This window comes from Mesoplodon mirus, assembly GCF_964341445.2.
Source record: "Mesoplodon mirus genome assembly, chromosome: 2".
NCBI classification, from domain to species: Eukaryota; Metazoa; Chordata; class Mammalia; order Artiodactyla; family Ziphiidae; genus Mesoplodon; species Mesoplodon mirus.
Window position 1 is genome coordinate 157,901,443 of NC_138977.1, and position 17,402 is coordinate 157,918,844.

The 17,402-nt window shown below is 37.4% G+C and overlaps 1 protein-coding gene across 2 annotated transcripts in view; it reads right to left on the reverse strand.

Moving 5' to 3' along the window:
- TET2 (tet methylcytosine dioxygenase 2) overlaps window positions 1-17,402 on the reverse strand; it is a 143,973-nt gene that overhangs the window by 91,649 nt on the left and 34,922 nt on the right. For both annotated transcript variants that reach the window (XM_082606896.1, XM_082606897.1), the window contains exon 2: window positions 4,489-4,634. The gene's annotated coding sequence lies outside the window, so the exon portion shown is untranslated. The remainder of the gene's footprint in view (window positions 1-4,488; window positions 4,635-17,402) is intronic.

Below are 17,402 nucleotides of genomic sequence, written 5' to 3' on the forward strand. Positions count from 1 at the left end.
ATGAGACCAATCTGGGCCTTATATGCATATAAGACAAGATACCACAGGTAACAAAGATTTTGCTTTCATATGGTTCAGTCATGACTTGTATTATAATGAGGCATGTATAATGGCGAGAGTAAAGAAATGTATAAAGAAAGAATTGTAGCACTGTTGTTAATAGAAAATAAAATTTTCTCTTTTAAGTATACCTCTAATAATTTAGAAAATTACATTTTATTAAAAATAAGAAAATATTTAATAACAAATAGATGGGTAGAAAAAATAATAGTTTGAAGGGTGCAGTTTGAAGAGCACTGCCTTGGATGATCTCTAGGGTCTTTTTTTGTTTAAAGTCTTATGACTCAAAGGATAAATTGATCAGGCTTGTTAGAACAATGATGATGGATTTCAGTTTATAAGACTGGCCTATAAGGAAGGGATGATTGAAGTCTTAATTTTAAAATGTAGGTGGTGATTTAAATTTGAGATGGCAAAGGCAACTTTCTTCTGAAAAATAAACAGAAAATAGGTACAATGATAGAAATAACTGTTCCATCTCAAACTACTGAAGAGACAGAAAGATGACATTTAAAATCAGGAAACATCAATAATCACTGTAGGTGGGAGAATCTAAGCATATAGAACGACCCTCTTCCAGTTTTACCAATGCTTCTTTGACCCTTTCTAAACAACTTAGATCTGTTTCAATGAGAGAGGGTAAAAATGTCCACATTAATTAGAAAAATGGCTACAAGACAGTGTGAATGGGCAAATCCAAAACTTCTAACTCTATTCTCCCCACGCAATCTGGCTAAATACAAATCAGTAATATTTCCTACAGATGGCATGGGGAGCGGGGGATGGGGAGCTGTCAATATGGAGATGTGGAGCTAGTCCAGGTTCTGCCAATAACTAATGACATGAACTTAGGGAAGTCATGTATCATCTCTGGGTACCCTATTTCCTATAATTTCCTATAATGCCAACACTTCATTGGTCAATTTAAAACTTGAAAACTTTGACATTTCTTCTTAATCTCCTATGTGCTATTAGCAGTTAAATCATCATTTTTCTTCAAAATATATCAAATCTCTCTTCCCTTTTCTGCCTTATCTTTATTATCATAATCCATGTTCTCAACCTCACTCTGAAATTACTCCAGCAACTTCCACCATCTCCCTACTCTTCTCAACTTGTCAAAATAATAATATCACTAGAGACCCGAATTTACCTTGTTACTTACCTGCTCCAGTTGTTCCTCAATATGTGTACAATAGCATGTAATAATCTTTAGACTGGCCTTAGGGTTTTATAAAAATTGACCTCACCTATTTTTCCATCTCCTTTCCTACTACTTGCCAACTCTGTACAAGATTGCCTGCCCTTGCCCTTTTCCTAGTGCACCCCCTGCCCTTAAAGCCAACATCCTTATTTTATTCCATCTCATGCTGTTTCTCCTCCACTTCTGTCACTGGGATGTCATCCCTTATTGTTTATTTGTTTTATGGCTGATGGTGTGAGGCTACATGATTGTGAACTGTATAAAAATAACTTTAGAACTTTTTCTTTGGAGTTTTTTTTTTCTTTCAGCTTCATTGAGGTATAACGACAAATAAAACTAAAATATATAAGGTATACAATATGATGATTTGATATATACACTGTGAAAGAATTCCCCCCATCAAGTTAATTACTGCATCCATCACTTGACACATTTAGGGGTTTTTTTGTTTTGTTTTGTTTTTGTTTTTTGGTGAGAACATTTAGGTTGTGCTCTCTTAGCAAATTTTAATTATATAACACAGTATTATCAACTATAGTCATCATGTTATATATTAGATTTTCAGACTTTATTCATCTTGTAACTGAAGGTTTGTACCCTTTTACCAACTATCCAAATTCTTCCTCTCTTTCAAGATCCAGACCACAAGCTGCCACCTTCTTTCATGAGGTCTTCTCTACCTGTTTTAGTCTAGATGGGCCTTGCCATTCTTTGAACTTCCAAAGTTCTTATCTGTATCACTCACTTGGGTACCTGGGTAAATGTTTATTGGTGATACGTGATCAAACTGTACACGATGTTCTGATTCTCTTTGAATCACTCTGAAAAAACTACTCTAGGGCTTTGTAGTATATTTCTCATCTACCTGAAATGCTCTTCCCCCGTGTAACTTTATGGTATGCATGTATTTCCTTTTTCATGTTTTTACTTAAAAAATAATTTTAATTTCACCCTGAGGTCTTTTCTGACTACTCTATCTGCAATTACTAACTCACCATGCCTCCAATTTCCTTTTTCTGCCAAAAGTTTTATGCTTAGCACTTCTTGGTATTCTACATACTATGCATTTTTATTAATGTCTGTCTCCCACTCTATAAATAAGAGAGACTTTGTTTTACTCATTAATGCATCCCAGTTCCTAAAGAGTGCCTGGTGTTTGACAGGTGGTCAAGAAATACTTTTGGAATGAATTCATTATTAAAAAACTAAAAGCAAGATTAGTAACAGTGATTAATAATAATAAACAAATGCTAATATAAAATTGAGAACTTATTATGTGCTAGGCCCTGCACGCATTATCCATATAACATTACATAATTCCATTATTATTTAACTCTGACATATTTTCCTCCTTGCCAAATAAAACAAGGCTTAAAGAGGTTAAATAATGTTCCCAAGAACACACAGCTAATAGACATTATTAAAAATGAGCCCCTGGCTTATTTAGTACTGAAAAGAAGTCCTAGGCTGAGCTTATCCAACTGTAAAAAAACTAAACACAAAATTAGATTATTTTTTGGATATGAGGGAAGGACTCCTTCGGTAGTCACTTGAAAATTTTTTTTTTAATAACAGCTAATATTTTAATTTCCTGTCCTCTTTTTTGTTAGTAATTTATCTTATACTTTTCCCTAAACTTTTACTCTTCCTTACTTACTCACCCTTCACCACCAAGAAGAGAAAATCTTCTGACTAATGTTATGACTTCACTAAAGAGATAACAATTCTATTTTAAAAATGTGTCTCAGTTCTCATGTTAAGGCCAAATACAGAATGAGTAGCCACAGTCCCCACGGTGAGAGGTAAAGCAACCACTAAGGCAGGAGGGGAAAAGCAAAGAATGCTTTATTCATAATTACCTAAGATTTTCCAGCATGAGAGGGGAAAGAGGAAGTCTATTTTCAGTGACAATGATTACTCTAAAAACATTAACATGTAAGGGGAAAATTTTCATTCTGAGAGTTACTACTGTGCTGAGGTCTCTTTCCCTTACACAGTGACTTAAAATTCCCAGGGCAGAGAGGTAATCTAGGCAGATGCACTTGCCCTATGTCTTGAAAATGGCAACATCCAGGGATCATGGGAGTTTAACTGAGGACACACTGGAAAGGATTTCTCAGCACCAGGTCAGTCTCTAAGAAGTATCAAGTGGCAGACTGGATACTTATATCCTCAGGCATCTGGAGTGAGGGAAGAGATTACAGCTACACAGGCTTTTTAGAAGATTTGCTATGCTGAATGTATAAACAAGATTCAGTGAAACTAAAGCTAAATTACCTGCTAAAGAGTTATAGATGAAAAAAAAAAAACACAACCTCATTCTTCCTTTTCTCTAGCTAACCTGCATTTTCCTTTCTACAATGCATCCACAATTTAAACTGGTTTACAGTACAGGCAAAGGTATACATAGTAGAATTCATTCTAGTGTTCATCTTAAATATTCTGGGGAAAAAAGATACATCAGTTCTCTACTTCTATATGTCTATATAAATGATAGTGATGTGATAAAAAAAAAACAAAAACAAAAAAACCCTTAAAAAACAAAGAAACCCTTTAGGTTGGGACACTCATTAGCAAAACAAATTGATCTTTATTAAGATCAACTATAAGAACATAATGAAAAAAGTCTTTCTGTCGGTACTTCTATTTTCAGAAAAATCACGTGAAAAAAATCACATAGGCTCTCCTGAGATCTGTCGTTCTAAACTTTAGTTATCTGTTAGTTCTACAAAGCCAAACTGTCATGAAACCCAGCTGCCTAGGTTCAAGAGGTACTCACTTTCAGAGCAGCAAATAACCACAAAATAGCACTTTTTTTTGGTCCTCAACAAGATTGAGACAAAGTGGCCATAGGTGATGTAAGAAGGGAGAAGAGAAATACTGTGACAAGTGGTTAGAGATAGCACCTTCCTCCATGCTTATTATTATATGTGAATGGCTCTTATCTCTCTTTTATTAAAATAGCAAACATTAAGGATCTGATGAAAATCTACCTTTTCTTCAGAGGAAACAAAAAATGTATGTATCAGTACTTAAAAGCCAGCACACAACTTTAGGGGATTCATAGACCTTAAAATCTAAGCCATGCATCCTAAGCATAGATAATAGAGGTATTTGAGACAGTACAGAGTAACTTAGCGCTGGAGGTTGTAAGAGAGATTGACCATTAAATTGAGAATAAACTTACACTCGCAAACAAGCACCAACTGTCCCCAGTGTCTTACCAGCAGCTCTATCCCTCACTGCGCCTCCTGGGTCATGGCCTGTTGGCTGCTGCTGAGCCCATCTCCTGCTTCCACCCGTGGTAACTCAACAGGAGCAAGGGCAAGTAGACAATCTTGAGAGGGTCTGCTGCTGAATGGTGGCCAGCCTGGAAAAGATACAGTTTGAATATTTTTAAGTTAGCAAAAAGGAACACAGCATGTACATCTGGTATGAAAGCTATTGCGTAGCATTTAAAGGTTTCAGATGCCTATAATTGGATATTTCCACTATGCCATTGGCTGTGAAAAGTACGGGGTTGGAGAATCTTTCTCAAAGCAATGAAAGTCCCAACTGCACCATAATATTTGTCTAATATTTGTAGAGCAGTTTGCAATATCCAAAGCATCTCTGCTCACATCAGTTTGTGATCACATCTTGATTGTGATAATCAATTAGGTTTGAGACCCACTGGCTTATATTACTTCATCTGTTGAATATAATAGTTCTCAGCCTTGGTTATAGTTATCACCTTGGGTGTAAAGTTGAGGCCTCAAGCTCAGAGATTCTGATTTGTTGGCCTAAAATGAAGCCTTGCTCCCCAGGTGTTTCTAAGGTGTAGCCAGGATAAAGAATCATTAGCATAACTCCTACTTGTTGAGATGTAGCACTAACTTAACTCATAAATAGCAAATGTCTATTCCGAATATACCACATCAAGACAATGTGTTAAGTGCTGTGGAAAAGGTAAAGCATTATAACATGTGACCCTGTGTTCAGGGGCTTTAATTTACCTGGACACATACTTTCAAAAGATCACATAATGAGATAAATACTTTAAAAATATAACCAAAGTAAGCCTTCACTGGTCAAAGATGTAGTGAAAATCTTGAAATAAGAGAAAAAGTTTAATGAATGAGGAAAGACTTCTTCTGAGTTTTAAGGGCAGGATGAAATTCAGAGAAAGAGAGAGGAATAGAGAGAGAGCACTGTTTTCAAGAAAAGACACAGCTGCAAGAATATGCAAAGCAAACTGAAGGATACTAAAAAGCCCATTCTGATGGAAGGGTTACTATAAAGAGCATTAAGAGAATTTGAGAGGCAGTTTTGACCTGGAATGTAAAGAGTATTGGTAAAATGGCAAAAGAGTTGAGCCATTTTCCAAAATATCTGGAAATAGTATCTGAAATAGTACTGGAAGCTGTTGAAGGCTCATGTCCCAAGAGGTCTTAGTAAATTTACTGGGTTCTTAGTAAGTGCCAGACACCATGCTAAAGCACTACATATGTTAGCTCATTTAACACAAACATCTGGAGAGGTAATTAATACTATCCCTATCTTACAGAGTCAGAAGGGGGGGGGTCACTTAATTTTCTCAGTTACATAGCTAGAAATAGTAAGCTGAGACTGGGGCATGCCATTTTTTTTTTTTAGCAACATGGCATCATAAAAGTCATGTCTTAAGATTTAGGGTTTTTAAAAATTGAGATATAATCCACATACCATAGAATTCATCATTCTGAAGCATATAATTCTGTGGGTTCAGTATATTCAAAAAGTTGTGCCATTATTGCCACTATCAAATTCCAGAACAATTTCATCACTCCTGAAATAATTCCAGTACCCATTAGGAGTCAGTCCTCATTCATCGCTCCTCTACCTAACCGACCTTCTCTCTCTAGGAATTTGCCTATTCTGGATATTTCAGATATATTAAATCATGAAAAATTTGGCTTTTTGTTTCTGATTTCTTTCACTGAGCATAATGTTCCCAAAGTTCATCTATGTCTTAGTGTGTATCAGTACTTCCTTTTTATGTCTAATATCCCCCTGTATAGATGTACCACACTCTATCTATTCATGATAAATATTTGGGTTATTTCTACCTTTTGGGTATTATAAATAATGCTACTATGAACATTCATTTACAAGTCTTTTTCCATTGTGGTAAAATATATGTAGCATAAAATTTACTAATTTAACCATATTTTAAATGTATAACTCTGTGGCATTAGGCACATTCACATTGTTGTGCAACCATCACCACCAACTATCTCTAGAACTTTTTCATTTTCTGAAACAAAACTCCATACCCATTAAACAACTCCCCATTCTCCCCTCTCCCAAGCCCCTGGCAAACACAATTCTACTTTTGGTCTCTATGAATTTGACATGCGAGGTACCTCATACAGAACCATATTTGTTCTTTTGTGACTGGTTTATTTCACCTAGCATAATGTCTTAAAGATTCACCCATGTTGTAACATGTGTCAGAATTTCCTTCCTTTTTAAGGAAGAATAGTATTCCATTATATGTATATACCACATTTTGGTTTTCCATTTATCTGTTGATAGACATGGGTTGCTTCCACCTTAAGGCTACTGTGAATAATGCTGCTTTGAACATGTGTGTTCATTGTTTATAAGTTTTTGTATGGACATATGTTTTCAATTCTCTTGGGAGGAAAATTCCTAGGAGTAGAATTGCAAGGTCATATGATAATTCTATGTTTAACCTTTTGGAGACTGCCAAACTGTTTTTACAAAGTCTCTGTGCATTTTACATCCCCATCAGCAACTGTGTGAGAGTTCCAATTTTTCCACACCCTCATGAACACTTGTTATTGTCTCTTTTTTTAAAGCCATCCTAGTGGGTGTGGTATAGTAGAAGATTTAGGGGTTCTCATTACATATAAGATATTGGCTTGGGACATCCCTGGTGGTCCAGCGGTAAAGAATCCACCTTACAGGAGATTGGTTCAAGATGGTGGAGTAGAAGGATGTGCGCTCACTTCCTCTTGAGAGAACACTGGAATCAGAACTAACTGCTGAACAATCATGGACAGGAAGACACTGGAACTCACCAAAAAAGATACCCTACATCCAAAGACAAAGGAAAAGCCTCAATGAGATGGTAGGGGGGGCGCAATCACAATAAAATCAAATCCCATAACCACTGAGTGGGTGAATCACAAACTGGAGAACAATTATAGCACAGAAGTCCACCCATTGGAATGAAAGTGCTGAGCCCCACGTCAGGCTTCCCAACCTGGGGGTCCAGCAACAGGAGGAGGAATTCCCAGAGAATCAGACTTTGAAACCTAGCGGGATTTGATTGCAGGACTTCGGCAGGACTGGGAGAAACAGAGATTCCACTCTTGGAAGGCACACACAATGTAGTGTGTGCATGAGGACACGGGAAGGAACAGTGACCCCATGAGACTGAAAAAGGCCTACCTGCCAGTGTTAGAGGGTCTCCTGCACAGGCGGGGGCTGGCTGTGGCTCACCGTGGGGACAAGGACACTGGCAGCAGAAGTTCTGGGAAGTACTCCTTGGTATGAGCCCTCCCAGAGTCGCCATTAGCCACACCAAAGAGCCTGTAGTCTCCAGTGCTGCATTGCCTCAGGCCAAACAACCAACAGGGAGGGAACTCAGCCCCACCCATCAGCAGACAAGCAGATTAAAGTTTTACTGAGCTCTGCCCAATAGAGCAACACCCAGCTCTACCCACCACCACTCCTCCCATCAAGAAGCTTGCACAAGTCTCTTAAATAGCCTCATCCACCAGACAGCAGACAGAAGAGGAAGAACTACAATCCTGCAGCCTGTGGGATGAAAACCACATTCACAGAAGGATAGACAAAATGAAAAGACAGAGGACTATGTACCAATGTAAGAACAACATAAAACCCCAGAAAATCAATTACATCAAGTGGAGACAGGCAACCTATCAGACAAAGAATTCAGAATAATGAGAGAGAAGATGATCCAGGACCTCGGAAGAAGAATGGAGGCAAAGATTGAGAAGATGCAAGAAATGTTTAAGAAAGACCTAGAAGAATTAAAGAACAAACACCTAGAAGAATTAAAGAACAAACAAACAAACAGAGATGAACAATCCAATAACTGAAATGAAAAATACACTAGAAGGAATCAATAGCAGAATAACTGAGGCAGAAGAACAGATAAGTGACCTGGAAGACAGAATGGTGGGATTCACTGCTGCAGAACAGAATGAAGAAAAAAGAATGAAAAGAAATGAAGACAGCCTAAGAGACCTCTGGGACAACATTAAATGCACCAACATTTGCATTATAGGGGTCCCAGAAGGAGAAGAGAGAGACAAAGGACCCGAGAAAATATCTGAAGAGATTATAGTCGAAAACTTCCTCCACATGGGAAAGGAAATAGCCACCCAAGTCCAGGAGGCACAGAGAGTCCCAGGAAGGATAAACCAAAGGAGAAACATGCCAAGGCACATAGTAATCAAACTGACAAAAATTAAAGACAAAGAAAAATTATTAAAAGCAACAAGGGAAAAATGACAACATACAAGGGAACTCCCATAAGGTTAACAGCTGATTTCTCAGTAGAAACTCTACAAGCCACAAGGGAGTGGCATGACATATTTAAAGGGAAGATCCTACAACCAACATTACTCTACTTGGCAAGGATCTCATTCAGGTTAAAAAAAAATAATCAAAAGCTTTACAGACAAACAAAAGCTAAGAGAATTCAACACCAACAAACCAGCTTTACAACAAATGCTAAAGGAACTTCTCTAAGTGAGAAACACAAGAGAAGAAAAGGACCTACAAAAACAAACCCAAAACAATTAAGAAAACGGTAATAGGAATACACATACAAATGATAACCATAAATGTGAATGGGTTAAACACTCCAACCAAAAGACACAGACTGGCTGAACTGACACAAAAAGAAGACTCATATATACGCTGCCTACAAGAGAACCACTTCAGACCTAGGGACATAAACAGAGTGAAAGTGAGGGGATGGAAAAAGATATTCCATGTAAATGAAAATCAAAAGAAAGCTGGAGTAGCAATACTCATATCAGATAAAATAGACTTTAAAATAAAGAATGTTACAAGAGACAAGGAAGGACACTACACAATGATCAAGGGATTAATCCAAAAAGAAGATATGACAATTATAAATATATATATGTGCCCAACATAGGAGCACCTCAATACATAAGGCAACTGCTAACAGCTATAAAAGAGGAAATCGACAGCAACACAATAATAGTGGGGGAATTGACACTTCACTTACACCAACAGACAGATCATCCACACAGGAAATTAATAAGGAAACATGAGTTTTAAATGACACAACAGATCAGCCAGATTTAATTGATATTTATAGAACATTCCATCCAAAAACAGCAGATTACACTTTCTTCTCAAGTGCACATGGAACATTCTCCAGGATGGATCACATCTTGGGTCACAAACCAAGCCTCAGTAAATTTAAGAACATTGAAATCATATCAAGCATCTTTTCCGACCATAACACTATGAGATTAGAAATAAATTACAGGGAAAAAAACATAAAAAACAAATACATGGAGGCTAAACAATACATTACTAAATAAGCAGGAGATCACTGAAGAAATCAAAGAGGAAATCAAAAAAATACCTAGAGACAAATGACAATGAAAACACAAAGATCCAAAACCTATGGGATGCAAAAGCAGTTCTAAGAGGGAAGTTTATAGCAGTACAATCCTACCTCAAGAAAGACGAAAAATCTCAAATAAACAATCTAGCCTTAAACCTAAAGGAAGTAGAGAAAGAAGAACAAAACCCAAAGTTAGTAGAGGGAAAGAAATCATAAAGATCATAAAGATCAGAGCCGAAATAAATGAAATAGAAACAAAGAAAACAATAGCAAAGATCAATAAAATTAAAAGCTGGTTCGTTGAGAAGATAAACAAAATTCATAAACCTTTAGCCAGACTCATCAAGGAAAAGAGGGAGAGGACTCAAATCAATAAAATTAGAAATGAAAAAGGAGAAGTTACAACAGACATCACAGAAATACAAAGCATCATAAGAGACTACTACAAGCAACTTTATGCCAATAAAATGGACAACCTGGAAGAAATGGACAAATTCTTAGAAAGGTATAACCTTCCAAGACTGAACCAGGAAGAAATAAATTGAAACTGTGATTAAAAATCTTCCAACAAACAAAAGTCCATGGACCAGATGGCTTCACAGGTGAATTATATCAAACATTTCGAGAAGAGCTAACACCCATGCTTCTCAAACTCTTCCAAAAAATTGCAGAGGAAGGAACACTTCCAAACTCATTCCACAAGGCCACCATCACCCTGATACCAAAACCAGACAGATATACTACAAAAAAAGAAAATTACAGACCAGTATCACTGATGAATATAGATGCAAAAATCCTCAACAAAATACTAGCAAACAGAATCCAACAACCCATTAAAGGATCATATACCATGATCAAGTGGGATTTATCCCAGGGATGCAAAGATTCTTCAGTATATACAAATCAATTAATGTGATACACCATATTAACAAACTGAAGAAAAAAACAATGTGATCATCTCAATAGATGCAGCAAAGGCTTTAGACAAAATTCAACACCCATTTATGATAAAAACTCTCCAGAAAGTGGGCATAGAGGGAACCTACCTCAACATAATAAAGGCCATATATGACAAACCTACAGCAAACATCATTCTCAATGGTGAAAAACTGAAACCATTTCCTCTAAAATCAGGAACAAGACAAGGATGTCCACTCTCACCACTATCATTCAACATAATTTTGGAAGTCTTAGGCATGGCAATCAGAGAAGAAAAAGAAATAAAAGGAAAACAAATTGGAAAGGAAGTAAAACTGTCACTGTTTGCAGATGACATGACACTATACGTAGAACATCCTAAAGATGCTACCAGAAAACTACTAGAGCTCATCAATGAATTTGGTAAAGTAGCAGGATACAAAATTAATGCACAGAAATCTCTTGCATTCTTATACACTAACAATGAAAGATAAGAAAGAAATTAAGGAAACAATCCCATTCACCATTGCAACAAAAAGAATAAAATACCTAGGAATAAACCTACCTAAGGAGGTAAAACACCTGTACTCAGAAAACTGTAAGACACTGATGAAAGAAATCAAAGATGACATAAACAAATGGAGAGATATACCATGCTCTTGGAGTGGAAGAATCAATATTGCGAAAATGACTATACTACCCAAGGCAATCTACAGATTCAATGCAATCCCTATCAAACTACCAATGGCATTTTTTACAGAACTAGAACAAAAAATCTTAAAATTTGTATGGAGACACAAAAGACCCCAAATAGCCAAAGCAATCTTGAGGGAAAAAAACAGAGCTGGAGTAACCAGACTCCCTGACTTCAGACTATACTACAAAGTTACAGTAATCAAGACAGTATGGTACTGGTACAAAAACAGAAATATACATCAATGGAACCGGATAGAAAGTCCAGAGATAAACCCACACACCTATGGTCAACTAATCTATGACAAAGGAGGCAAGGATATACAATGGAGAAAAGACAGTCTTTTCAATAAGTGGTGCTGGGAAAACTGGACAGCTACATGTAAAAGAATGAAATCAGAACAGTCCCTAACACCATACACAAAAATAAACTCAAAATGGATTAAAGACCTAAATGTAAGGCCAAACATTATAAAACCCTTAGAGGAAAACATAGGAAGAACACTTTTGACATAAATCACAGCAAGATATTTTTTGACCCACCTCCTAGAGTAATGAAAATAAAAATAAAAATAAACAAATGGGACCTAATGAAACTTAAAAGCTTTTGCACAGTAAAGGAAACTATAAACAAGATGAAAAGACAACCCTCAGAATGGGAGAAAATATTTGCAAACTAATCAACGGACAAAGGATTAATCTCCAAAATATATAAACATCTCATGCAGCTCAATATTAAAACAAACAAACAACCCAATCAAAAAATGGGCGGGGCTTCCCTGGTGGCGCAGTGGTTGAGAGTCCACCTGTCGATGCAGGGGACACAGGTTTGTGCCCCGGTCCAGGAAGATCCCACACGCTGCAGAGTGGCTGGGCCCGTGAGCCATGGCCGCTGGGCCTGCGTGTCCAGAACCTGTGCTCTGCAATGGGAGAGGCCACAACAGTGAGAGGCCTGCATACCGCAAAAAAAAAAAAAAAAAAAATGGGCAGAAGACCTAAATACACATTTCTCCAAAGAAGACATACAGATAGCCAAGAGGCACATGAAAAGCTGCTCAACATCACTAATTATTAGAGAAATGTAAATCCAAACTACAATGAAGTATCACCTCACACCAGTTAGAATGGGCATCAGCAGAAAAATATACAAAAAACAAATGCTGGAGAGGGTGTGGAGAAAAGGGAACCCTCTTGCACTGCTGGTGGGAATGTAAATTGATACAGCCACTATGGAGAACAGTATGGAGGTTCCTTAAAAAACTAAAAATAGAATTACCATATGACCCAGCAATCCCACTACTGGGCATATACCCAGCGAAAACCATAGTTTAAAAAGACACATGCAGCCCAATGTTCACTGCAGCACTGTTTACAATAGCCAGGTCATGGAAGCAACCTAAATGCCCGTCGACAGATGAATGGATAAAGAAGATGTGGTACGTATATACAACGGAATATTACTCAGCAATAAAAAGGAACGAAATTGGGTCATTTGTAGAAACGTGGATGTACCTAGAGACTGTCATACAGAGTGAAGTAAGAAAGAGAAAAACAAATATTGTATATTAACGCATATGTGTGGAATCTAGAAAAATGGTACAGATGAACCGGTTTGCACGGCATAAATAGAGACACAGATGTAGAGAACAAACGTATGGACACCAAGGGGGGGAAGCGGGTGGTGGGGGGGTGCGTGTGTTGTGGTGGGATGGATTGGGATTGACATATATAGACTAATATGTATAAAATAGATAACTAATAAGAACATGCTGTATAAAAAAATTAAAAGAGAAGATCTAAAGACTTAAAAAAAAAAAGGAAAAGAATCTTTCTTACAATGCAACAGACGTGGGTTTGATCTCTGGTCAGGGATCTAAGATGCCACGTGTTGCGGGGTAACTAAACCCGCACCCCACAACCACTGAGCTTGAGTGCCTCAACTAGAGCCCGCACGTCGTGAACTACAGAGCCCATGCGCCACAACTAGAGAAAACCCACACACAGAACTAGAGAGAAGCCCACGTGCTGCAACAAAAGATCCTGCATGCCTCAGTGAAGATCCTGTGTGTGCAGCAACCAAGCCCTGATGCAGCCAAAAATAAATTCAATAAATAAATAATAAATCTTAAAAAAAAAAAAGATATTGGCTTGCCGCAGTTCAGATGTTAAATGATAAGTCTGAACAAGACGGTGGCAGAGGAAATGAAATAAAATGATCAAGCAAGAAATATTACTGATTGAGAAACGGGTGGATATTAGTAACACTCTAGATGTAGGGAGAAAAAGAAAGACTCAATTATAGTAATAAAGCTTTGAGCTTGGTTGCCTGGAAGAATGATGGTGTTAATCAGAGAAAACTCTGTAAAGGAATTTGAAATGATAAAATATATTTTTGACATCATGTATTTGAGGATTCCATGCATTCCAAATAAATAATTATCAGACAGGTAAAGTTCAGGGGGTTAGGGCTGGAGACAAAAAAAAAAAACCCTCACAAGATATTTCATTAACATCTTCATTGGAGTATAATTGCTTTTACCTTGTGATTTTAAAAAAGGTCAAAGAAGCATTGGTAAGACTAGAAGAGGGTCATTGTATATCCTTAGATTCCTAAGGCTGGGTTTAGCAACTTATGTACCAAACACTGAGGAAGAAAGGAAGCACTTGCCTTCCTGTTTTCTGTTTAAAATAGTAATATAAAACCTAAATGGTTAATGTATTCTTTACACTCAGAGTTTTATCAGAACTTGGTTGGTATGGGATTTTTATCTACACTGTGGGGCATTCAGGACAGCAGTGCCCTTGGCTCAGACTGGTGTGAGCAGGCTTAGTGCAACTGCCCTCTAAAGAAAGACACAAGATGGGGAGTCCTAGAGAAATGCGTGTCACTGCAGGCAGTTATCTGATTGGCTGGGAACCAAGCTGGCAAATTATCAAGGAGAACATGAAGTTCCAGTTTTCTATGCCCCAAAGAGCCCCCTTATAGAAAGAGGCCATCCCAACAAATAGAATGTACACCTGTAAGAGACCACAAGACTTTTGTTAGAACACAGTTCTTCAACGGCCAGCGATCTTGGCTTTGTTCAGTTTTGGAAAGTCTCCAACATGATAACATTCAGGAATCACTACAGTGATGACTCATACGCTTGGGTACCTGTTTTGAAAGAGAACGTTAATAATACTATTTAGGATGCTATGGTAAGTAGTCTCAAAGAAAATGTAAAACATTATCAGTCTGCTGATACACTGAGTTTTCCCTCTGACCTGATATACTGAGATTATAAAGGAAAAAACAAATCATTTAGAAGGCAAAACAGAATAAACATAAAGGGTAACTGCTGCCAAAGACAGAAGTTAAGGTAAGAGCCAGAAAAACAAACAAAAAAAAAGCAAAAGCAAAAACAAAAACAAAAAAAGAGAGAAATTTAAGAATGAAAGCCTATGAGCACATTGAGAAGTTTTCACTCCCACACACATATCTACATTTTTAATTGAACGAAATAAACCTCACGGTTAATATCACCATCTTTCTGAGGATAATGTGGTTTGAAAACAGATTTTTCTTTTGTTTCCCTAAATTGAAGCTTATTCTGGTATTTTATCTTCATCAACTATTCACTGTTTTAAAAGGATAATATCTTTCTGCAATACTTTCTAGAATGTAGATGGAAAAATAACAGTGACAATAAAAATAGCTAAGATATACTGAATGCACTCTTAGTCATTTAATCTTCAAAATACTTTCAATCATGTTCCTTAGCACACACTTTGTAGGTGGCAGGCCCTCAGAGCCTGTGCTCTTAACTGCCATGCTTCATGGCCTCCAACAGCGTGTAGGAGATTCAATGAAGAATACATTTCATTTTGGTGATAGATAAATTATTCTGTATTTCAAATCCTAGTAGCAGACAGTTTCCTTGAAAAATGTAACAAAACTTTTCTTTACAAACCAGTCACTCTACCTGTAAACATGTATACATCAATGCACGCTATGTATCATGTATAGAAATCTTTTGGGGGGGGTCTTAAATACATTCTCCTTTCAATAAATGGATATTTCCCTGATCAAGACATTAAATAAATACTTCCATCGTGAACAGGGCACTATGTTTATCCTGCTGGATCTAGGCCGTCCTTTCCCCTTTGTGCTAATCATCTACCATCACTGCACGTCTCTTCAAAGCTTCCCAGCAATAGGTGCTTCCTTCCTGTTGTCATGCCCCCTCAGCTGCTCCCCTGCTTGATGTGATCCTCCTCCAGGTCTAAATGGGGTCAGACTGGAAGTTCACTGAATAGCAGGTTACTGGCCTCAGCAGGATATACCCACAACTCAGTTCTCCTCCCTCTTTCCTCTCCCCACCCCACCGCGCTCCAATAAGCGTGCACTCATGCTTACTCTCTCTCTCTGCAAGTAAATGATCCCAACTGTAAGGTGCCCAAAGGGAAATGCTATTTCAGAATGTCAGCTACTTGGCAGCAATGGCTGTTCTATTAATGCTTAAAAAAAAAACCAAAAAACAAAAAACAGGGACTTCCTTGGTGGCACAGTGGTTAAGAATCCACCTGCCAATGCAGGGGACACTGGTTCGAGCCCTGGTCTGGGGAGATCCCACATGCTGTAGAGCAACTAAGCCCATGTGCCACAACTACCAAGCCCGTGTGCCACAACTACTGAAGCCCACGTGCCTAGAGCCACTGCAATGAGAAGCCCACGCACTGCAATGAAGTGTAGCCCCCGCTCGCCACAACTAGAGAAAGCCCGTGCACAGCAAAGAAGACCCAACACAGCCAAAAATAAAATAAATAAATAAAATTAATTAATTAAAAAGAAAAAAGCAAAACAAAAAAAGAAAACCAAAAACACTACAGAAGTTAAAGTTCTAAGAAGAAAACTAAAGCAAATCCTCATGCATATTTACTCCCTGCTCTTCCTAACACAGAGAAAGTGGTGACCCCAAGGAAAAATTCAGTGAGCATTTACAGAACAAATTCCACTAAGATAAAAATATATACACCAAACAAGATTGTTTCTAATGAAGTCTTTATAGAACTAAAATTGCCAAACAAAGCTGAAATATTAGACAGTTATAAACTGTTTGACATAGTATTTCTATTGCACAAAGAAATTAAGAACCAAACAGAAATGTAGAGGTACAGGTATAAATTCACTTGGCATTGTGTATAGATTATCAACTTATATACCTTCCAGAAACAAACAAGCAAACAAAAGTTATGAGGGAATAGATATTTTGAAAAAACAAGATGGAAATTCCACATTAGAAGAAAATATTGAGTAAAAATCAAGCAGAACAAGCATATATAATTTCTTGCATCTGAAATGCAAACATTTCTATGACACTCTGACACTTGCTAATACTTGACCTCTTTGGTCAGAAACTGGGCTACAATTAACCAATGGAGGTGTGTCCAATGTCTTAACTCTGAAAAACCAATAAAGGATATAGTTTATCTTTTATCCACTAAAATAGGAAACAATTCTTTATAACAGAACTGCCATTCCCAATGTTTAAGCATTTTAGGGATCCCTTCCAGAAATTCTGTGTAGTGGAGGAAAGAAAAGGGGCAGAGAAGAAGAAAGGTGAAGAAAAATGTGTACACTGATTCTATGGTTCATCTGTTCCTTTTTCTCCACACAAGGAACTTTAGGTTTTGGCGATGGAATTTCTATAGTTGACTGCAGGACAATATTTCTATTAGGAGCTAGGCTTTGAGCTGAATCTCAGAAGAAACTTCTCACCCATCACTCTCATAAACCCACAAGCAAACTAAGGAAATCAGAAGGTAGAAGAGATAACCAATGCACAAATCCACCTCAGGTTCTAATTCTGCCACTAATCCTCCATAACTTCATGATCTTGAGCCAACCAATCACTTAAGGAAACT